The 8,350-nt window shown below is 34.8% G+C and overlaps 1 long non-coding RNA gene and 1 other non-coding gene across 2 annotated transcripts; one reads left to right on the top strand and one right to left on the bottom strand.

Moving 5' to 3' along the window:
• Positions 1 to 2,469: 2,469 nt before the first annotated feature.
• trnan-guu (transfer RNA asparagine (anticodon GUU)) lies at positions 2,470 to 2,543 on the bottom strand. The gene has a single exon. It is a non-coding gene; the product is annotated as a tRNA-Asn (tRNA).
• A 1,760-nt stretch (positions 2,544 to 4,303) lies between these two features.
• Positions 4,304 to 7,508, top strand: LOC134326937 (uncharacterized). The gene is made up of 3 exons (XR_010014649.1): positions 4,304 to 4,349; positions 5,143 to 5,185; positions 6,908 to 7,508. It is a non-coding gene; the product is annotated as an uncharacterized LOC134326937 (long non-coding RNA).
• The last annotated feature ends 842 nt before the right edge of the window (positions 7,509 to 8,350 follow it).

The raw sequence follows: 8,350 nt of genomic DNA, 5'->3' as shown, positions 1-8,350 counted from the left end.
AAATACCAACAATAAATAAAGTTCAACTATAAACAAAGTTCAACTGTAAACAAAGTTTAACTGTAAACAACTGTCAACTGTAAACAAAGTTCAACTGTAAACAAAGTTGAACTATAAACAAAGTTCATCTGTAAACAAAGTTTAACTGTAAACAACTGTCAACTGTAAACAAAGTTCATCTGTAAACAAAGTTCAACTGTAAACAAATTTCAACTGTAAACAAAGTTCAACTATAAACAAAGTTTAAAAATATGACGTGTTTATATAAAACTGAGATTTAATCATGAAGAAACTCAATCAGTTCCGCTCAATTGATTCATTTTGCTGGATCGGTTCAATGAATCGGTTCATCAGTACTGAATCATGTGTGATGGTAACAGTTAGCGGAGCAGCTAATAGTTTGTTTTTTTAAATAAAACTGGAGTTAAAGCTCCTCAAATCCTCACAGTGATGTTTTATTATGAACTCTAGTTTTATTATTAATTAGAATGTGGTTATAATTAAATATAAGGGTTATAATTAAATACATATTTTACTTACAGATGAGGCTCTACAGTACAAACACAGCAGCTTCTTGTTCTTCTTATGATGTTTAATGGCGGTTGGCAGAACAACTTAGGACGCACCAGCGCCACCAACTGGACTGGAGTTGAACAGCAGCTTAGCAGTAAAACATCTCCATTAGCACATTTGTATTAGTGGTTTGCGATACTGCAAAATTTGGTATCGATCCGATACCAAGTAAATACAGGGCCAGTATCGCCGATATCGATCAGATACCGATACTTTCATGTAGGGAAGAGCAGTGTATCATGATTTATGAGGTGAATGTATCATCAATTTGCTTTGACTAATAAATGATTTTGTGTTTATTAGTTCATCATGTGCAGTAAAAACCCACTACAGTTTATAGGTGAATATAAAGTAATTTTATTAATGTAATAAACTAATGAAGTCTGGGGTTTTTGTTGAGAAACAATTATATAATAAGAAACATAATTCCCCCTCTCATTGTACACTCTGACTTTTTGTAAAATAAAGTACAGAAAAAGTTTACTTAGTGCACTAAGTAAAAAACAAATTATTTTCTAATGTACAATCTAGTGCACTATGTAGGGAACATAAATCTATTATCTTTCTCACTATTTAGTTCACTATGTAGCACACATTAATGTGTTTGTGACACGAACAGTTAGCTTAGTAGCTCAGTAAGCAGCTCCTAAAAGTTCTGTTATCACCCATAATCCTTTGCTTTGTGCGAGAGGTTTTTAGCTTTTTTTTTTTTAGCTCCCTGAAATGAGTTTTTGCAACTTGGGATGTCTGACATATTAACTTCCATCTATCCATCCAGCTTAAATACCATAAACACTACGTACAAAACATGTGGAGCTATTCTTACTACAGTAAAACACACTGAACTGACTTTTAAAGTGAAGTTCAAAATGTTGTACAGAGATCGTTCCCGTCTAGTGGTGCTAGATAAATTACAGCTTGTTGCTTGGGTACAGATTTGTAACATTGTTATTAAATTGTTGTTGTTGTGTTTGTTGTTATTTTTTAACTGTTCATGTTTTAAAGTGTAAAACCATAAGCAGCATCGTCTATAAATAAATGAATCTTGTGCTTCCACTTGAGATTTTTGTTTACGTGAACAATGTTTAAAATTTGACGAGCTTGATTAGTTTGTAATATGTGTTAAGATGATGAATGAACCTAAACACTTGCTTTTAAATTTTAAGTTTTTATTTATTTATTTTAGTTTCAGTACAACGTGACACCGGCAAGATAAAGAAAGCAAAAATGTGTCCCAAGTGTTTTTGTAACGTGTTGTAGACCTGCAATGGCGACTGTTTTTGGTATACAGGAAAGAAAAGGCCAAATGCAGGTGAAAATGTGTTATTTGGCAACCAGCACTGTGTAAATATTGGACAGAACACATGATGGGTTATTTTAACTTGTTGGGTTGTGCAGTTTAACCATTGTGCTGGATTAAATACATTTAAGAAAATACAGCATTAAAGCATAATCTCAATAAAATACGCTACAATTTAACACTATAATACAATACAATACAGTGACAGTAAGTCTGTGTCTGTTTCTGTTACTTATTCTGAATTGTGTTTGTTTGTAAACTGTGGATTAGTTCTTAATCTGGTCGTGATGTTAGTGAATTAAACCTACATCTCTCTGATGATCTGACCGATGAGCTGTCGGTTCTGAACTGCTGCTTAAGCCCGGCTAGCTCAGTCGGTAGAGCATGAGACTCTTAGTCTCAGGGTTGTGGGTTCGAGCCCCACGTTGGGCGAGTATCTTCTTTTAACATCTACTGAAACCAAAAGAACGTTCTTCCACTTTGGACAGCCGGTCTCTGGTGACTTATCAGGTGGATATTTGTGCTTGTAGAATACACATTGTTTTTGTGTCTCATAATCGTTTGATCAACAGGCAGGATGTGCAATAAAAGGCACTCGTCCCTGGGTGGGCTCGAACCACCAACCTTTCGGTTAACAGCCGAACGCGCTAACCGATTGCGCCACAGAGACACGCAGACAGACTTTTCATTGGATGGTACACACAAGTCACATGACTTGCTAAGGTTTACAGCAGAGTAATTAAGTTTGGCAAATTGAAATAATGGCATGTTTCTGACTTGAATGAGAGCGGCATTAAAAAGATCTCACACTTGTCAGAGACAACGTTTGGAGCCCAGATCAATAGGACCTGCTAGTTAGAGAAGGATCACTTGTTTGTTAGTTTAAGTCCAAGAGAGACAGTGGCCCATACGGGGATCGATCCCGCGACTTTGGCGTTATTAGCACCACGCTCTAACCAACTGAGCTTACCGGCCTGTATCCAAGGGCAGGGCATATACCCACATACCCGATTCTACACTGACAGCCCTTCAGTTATGGACCTCACAGAAACGATGGAGAGCTTTACTGTTGGTCTCAAGTTCGTCTCGGCTGTAGGAGAGGAGACTTAATGAATGAATTCAGTTTAAATATTAATTTTAAAAACTTGATGATTTACCAGGTCGTTTGTTACAGTTTCCTTTCCAGTCGCATCTCTACAAAAACCAAAACACTCAATCTGTAAAAGAAAGACACGTGCATGAATGTGATGAGGTTCTAAGGTTTTCTAATGTTGCGCTCACTATTAAAAGTCAAGAAGTTTTAAGTAAAAAAAAAAGATCATTTAGGGGTTTTTCTCTGCTCTTAAACATAGTAGAGGGCCACTTAAGAACACACCAGGGTTAAGTACATTGTCAAAGTGCATCTTTTAAAGGGACTATAACAAAGTACATACACTGTAAAAAAAAAAAAACATTATTTTACAGATTTCCCCAGTACATTTTTACAGTTTTTCCCTGTTTTTATAAAAAACTGAAATTTTTTGTAAAATTACAAAAATAAACTGTATATTGAAAAGTGTCATGTGATTTACCAAAAAAAAATCTGTATAAATGAAATACATAAAAAATCTGTTTTTTAACAGTTTTTAGATGACACTTTTAACAAAACTAACTGTAAAAATAAAGTAATCTTCATTGACAAAAATAGCAGAATCTTCTGTAATTTTCAAAAAGAACAACACCTTTTGTTATGCCGATATATCACTGTCAAATACATAAAAATACTGTTAATAATGCATTTAAAAATTTACAATTGCAAGAAAATATGTGAGCAAAGAAAGAAATATTTTGTAATTTTGCATTTCTTAACCACTACTTTGTATACATAAATTGGAAAAACAAAGGTATTGCCTACCTTATGAGACAGGCAACAATACAATTTAAACAGATTTAAACTTTTACTTTATTTATGCATTTGTATTAATTTAAAGATTGAATTGTTAAATAAGTGCATTTATACAAACTGTGTAACATAGTCAAATTTAAAACGTTATTAACTGTGATTTATTCTCACATTTATAATATTTAAATCAAGCATAATTTACCCATCCCCACATTCCCCAATAAACAGAAAAATGTATTACAGTCCATCTGTGCAACATGTTGGGTGCACATTCCAACCAGAGCACCACAGATATAAAATGATGCTCTAACCTACCAGTTACACACTCAAAAAAAGGGTTTTGAGTGCCTGTTGGTTTTGCATAAAGAATATGTGCTGGTGTGACACAAATCAATTACATTTTAGATTTAAACATGACTGCATTGTGTTTATTTAACTCAAATAAATGAACCATTCATGGACTCAACTTTACTTAGTTGCTTTATTTTCTTGGAACCACTTAATGCAATGAGTTTATCAGGTGAAACCGGATATGACGCACCGGGGATTACGCGATACATCGTGAAGGCACATTGTGTTTCAGTGGCATCTCAGGTAATGTGAAGCTTTACAAAATCTTTTTCCATATGTCTAATTGCATGCTAATCATGATGTTTATCTTATTATATTGTTTAATATAGCTCTTTAGTTGAATAATATTCAAGTTTTATTGTTGTGCATGCTTTATTTGTTTAAAAATGCTAACGCTAATTTGCGCGTGCTAATGCTAACGCTAACGGCGGACCTGCTTATAGTGATTTATTTATTAACATCTTTTCAGGGTTTCTGTGAATCATATTAAATTCTTGAGGCAGATTTTAATAGATTGCCGTTGGCTGACTGTATATTAAGTCCGGCTGCGCTGTGTGTGATAACGTTGCACTGCCGTGGTGCTAGCTAGTGCTAAGCTAGTCAAGTTCAACAGCCAGTATTCTCAACTTGTGGCAGTAAGATTCTTTCCCGAAAGGTAAAAATGGCTTAAATTACTTCATATGGAAATATATTAGAAGAAGGTAGAAAATAAAAAGATGTGTAATATTTGCGGTGCCAGTGCATTAAAAAACATGGACACAACCTAGCTAGCTAAGATGTGAGCAGGCAGCTCGAGCCTGAGAGGAACTTCATGCTTTATGTTTGGCGCTCACGTTCTGCACAAACTAAAACAAAGTGATTCTGTAACGTTAGTATCATTACAAACCTGAGTTTTGTGACTGTTATCCTGGAAAGCACGCACATGTGAACAGTATTGGATAATCAATGAATTTGTAATGTTAAAGTCTTTACTATAGAAATAATATTTTAGTTATTTACAACAAAACAACTGATGTCTTGTATCTTCTGTTTACAGATGGTTGGAAATGTGTATTTGCAGTTGGACTGACCTTTTACTGGTAATTTTTTTTTCTACATTTTATGCTAAATTGAAGAATATTGAGCTACTTTTGACTGAACACTGAGTTACGTCTAGATTAAGTGAAGAAGAAAAAATGTGGAAATTCTTACTATTTATCCTGTTTGGTTCTTTTACTTTTTTTGTTTTATGTATTTTATGTCTATTTTCTTATTTAAGCTGGTAATTTCTTTATAAATATTTGTCTTGCTGATTTTGATCCAATTTCATCTACAATTTAGGATTCCCCCAATCACACAATACCATCAGCACTAGGAGGGTGAAGGTAAGCAGGGCTCTAGAGTGCGACCAATTTGGTCGCACATGCGACCTAATTTCTCAATGGTGCGACTAAAAAAAATCTCAGGTCGCACCGGTGCGACCAGGCTTCCGAGGAAAAAAAAAAAAACAACAGATACACATTAGGCCAATATCATGGTCTAAACCAATCAGAGATAGTGAAGGGCGGGACAATATTGTAGCGGTGATATGTGAGCGACATTCAGCTCAGCCAATCAGAATGCAGCACCAGGTTTATACACGTGCGTTCGGACGTTCTGCCGTAAGTTTAGTTTTGTATATGAGACTCGCCGGATGTCCCCAGAATGAAAGTTCGGGTTCTGGAGCTCGGCGGTGTAAAGTGTTGTAACGCTCACTTAAGTCCTGACTAAACAGTTAAAGTGACTCGACCCTGTCGTGTGCCTTTATTCCCACACCTCCAGCACCGCACAGCAAAAGACCCGCAGCATCCCCACCGGACAGCGGCTAGGTGAGCCGACCCTCTACAGTAGCAAGGGGCTAATGCTAGCGGTAAAGTGTGGCGATAGTGAAAGTAAAAACACGACAATATTTTCGTTAAGTAAAATATAAAAATAACTAAAAGACCAAAATATATTACAATACATGTAGTCAAAATACGCAGTGAGTGCACCGCAAGCGATTTTGGGAATCTGTGTAAAAGATTCAGTAAAGCCGATAATATAATGCACTGCATTTAAGATTACACTCTAACACACACACAAACATATACATATAATTTTAAATATACACACACATATAAATAGATATACACACATACATACACATTTACTCTATTATTTTTATAATTTTTATAAGTGTGCTATAATTAGTCTGTAATACTATAATTAACTGTAAAGAAGACAGTGGCCGGCAATAGTATATTTGTGACTGGTTCTAATACATTTCGAATTGAAAGGCTGAAAAAGCCCAATGCATCTATAAAACACATTACATGCCGCGATAAATGCACTGCCCAAATGTCCCCTCTCCCCACTGCCTTTCATTGTCAGGCAGCAGCAAACAGATCATCAGACGAGGCCATGTTGACCAGATTGTTAGTTATTTCCAAGTCAATATTGCCTGTATGGACAGTGATAAAAAAAAAAAAAAAAAAAGTGAACCTGTAAAACTGCGGTGTTAAATGCGATGCGGTCGAAAATTTGGGTGCACCTAACTTTTGTGCTGGTGCACCTAAGAAAAAAAGTTAGGTGCACCAGTGCAACCAGTGCAAAACGTTAGTCTAGAGCCCTGGTAAGCAAAGTTTCCTCTGAGTTGTTACATCAACCACTCCATCTTTTTGGGTCAATGTACGTCTGAGTTAAAATAAAGGTTGAAGTGAGATGTCAGTTATGTTAACAGTCCACAAATTTCCATTTAGGACTTAAGTTTAAGAAAGTGATTTTCCCTCTCTGTTCCATTGTAGGATGGTGATATGGCTGCAACTGAACTGGTGATTGAGGAGACTGTTCTGGGGATCTATGTGACTAGAGTTGAGGGAGCTGAAGCCATGGACCCCCCTGCCAATACTGAAGTGGTATTAGAAGGTGGTGTGGTTCTAGAAGACCTGGGCAGTGTGTTCCTTGCCTTTGCAGTTCGGCCTGATTTATGCCTTATATATTTATAACCTTATGATTTAGAACTTGAGTTACCCTCCTACATTCAGATACACTTTTGATGTACTCCAAAAACTGTTTCTGGAACTAGATGCTAACAAACTGTCTCATAATGCTATTCAGTGAGATGTGGTCCATACTGAGTATTACACTTGTGACGTACTGTTTATCGAATCCCACTGTGGTTGCACTTTCTGAAAACTTTAATGTTGGCACTGACTTTTGTACATAATTCAGATTTATAAGTGTTTCATGCCCATGTTTTGCAGACATTTCACTTAACTGTGTGCTGCTTTGTTAAACATTTTCCATTGAAATGAATTCTGATTGCACTTATTGTATGCTGTATTGTGTTAGACATCTGATTCTTACACTGATCAGCCATAACATTAAAACCTCCTTGTTTCTACACTTTCTGTTCATTTGTGTGAAAATTATTTGGGTCAAAAATAGCTGAACTGTGGTGGATTTTGATCCATTTTGAAGCTGAAATTAACAAGAGCTATTTATATACTGCATTTTTAAAGTTCTATATATGTTCTATATATGTTCTAAAGTTCTATATAACATGTAACAGCTGCAAAATATCACAGTAAGTATTATGCAGACAAATCTTAACCTACTTAAAATCTTTGTATTTTGTATATTTTTTTAAATGAAGAATAACAATTTAAAAGTACAGTTAAATTATGTTTTAGAGAAAGAAAATGCTTTTATTTTGACAGTTTATTAATGTATTTAGATAATAAAAAAAGACAATTTAACAGATATTTTTTTGCAATACCTCTGACAGTTAATTTAAAATTGGGCTTTTGCTAAGTAAAATTACATGTTTTTTTTTGTTTTATATGCAAATATTTTGTGAAAACAGTAGTAATTATCTGTACTTAAACTTTTCTTTATCATTTATAAAGATAATTATTCTGTTTTTTTAGAGGTGTATGACACTGTTCTAACAATTAATATATGTTGAAAGTAGAAGATTTCATGAAATTATAGGACAATTTCCTGTAAAATTACAGTGATAGATGTTAATTATGGTAAATATAATTATCGTTTTTTTACAGTTTATCTCTGTTTTAAATTTTACAGTTTTTTCCTGTTTTTTTTACAGACATTCTCTGGCGCCCCTGCTGCCAGAAAAATACCGTTTTTTTACGCTTTTTTTTTTTTACAGTGTATAGGTGGCATGAAATGGAGTCCAGTGATTACCAATCCTGGCATTTAAAATCCATATCCCTGTATATTTTGAA

This window comes from Trichomycterus rosablanca, chromosome 14 (genome assembly GCF_030014385.1).
Source record: "Trichomycterus rosablanca isolate fTriRos1 chromosome 14, fTriRos1.hap1, whole genome shotgun sequence".
Lineage (NCBI taxonomy): Eukaryota > Metazoa > Chordata > Actinopteri > Siluriformes > Trichomycteridae > Trichomycterus > Trichomycterus rosablanca.
Note: the sequence above shows the minus strand (reverse complement) of the source record. Positions and strands in the feature narration are given on the sequence as shown.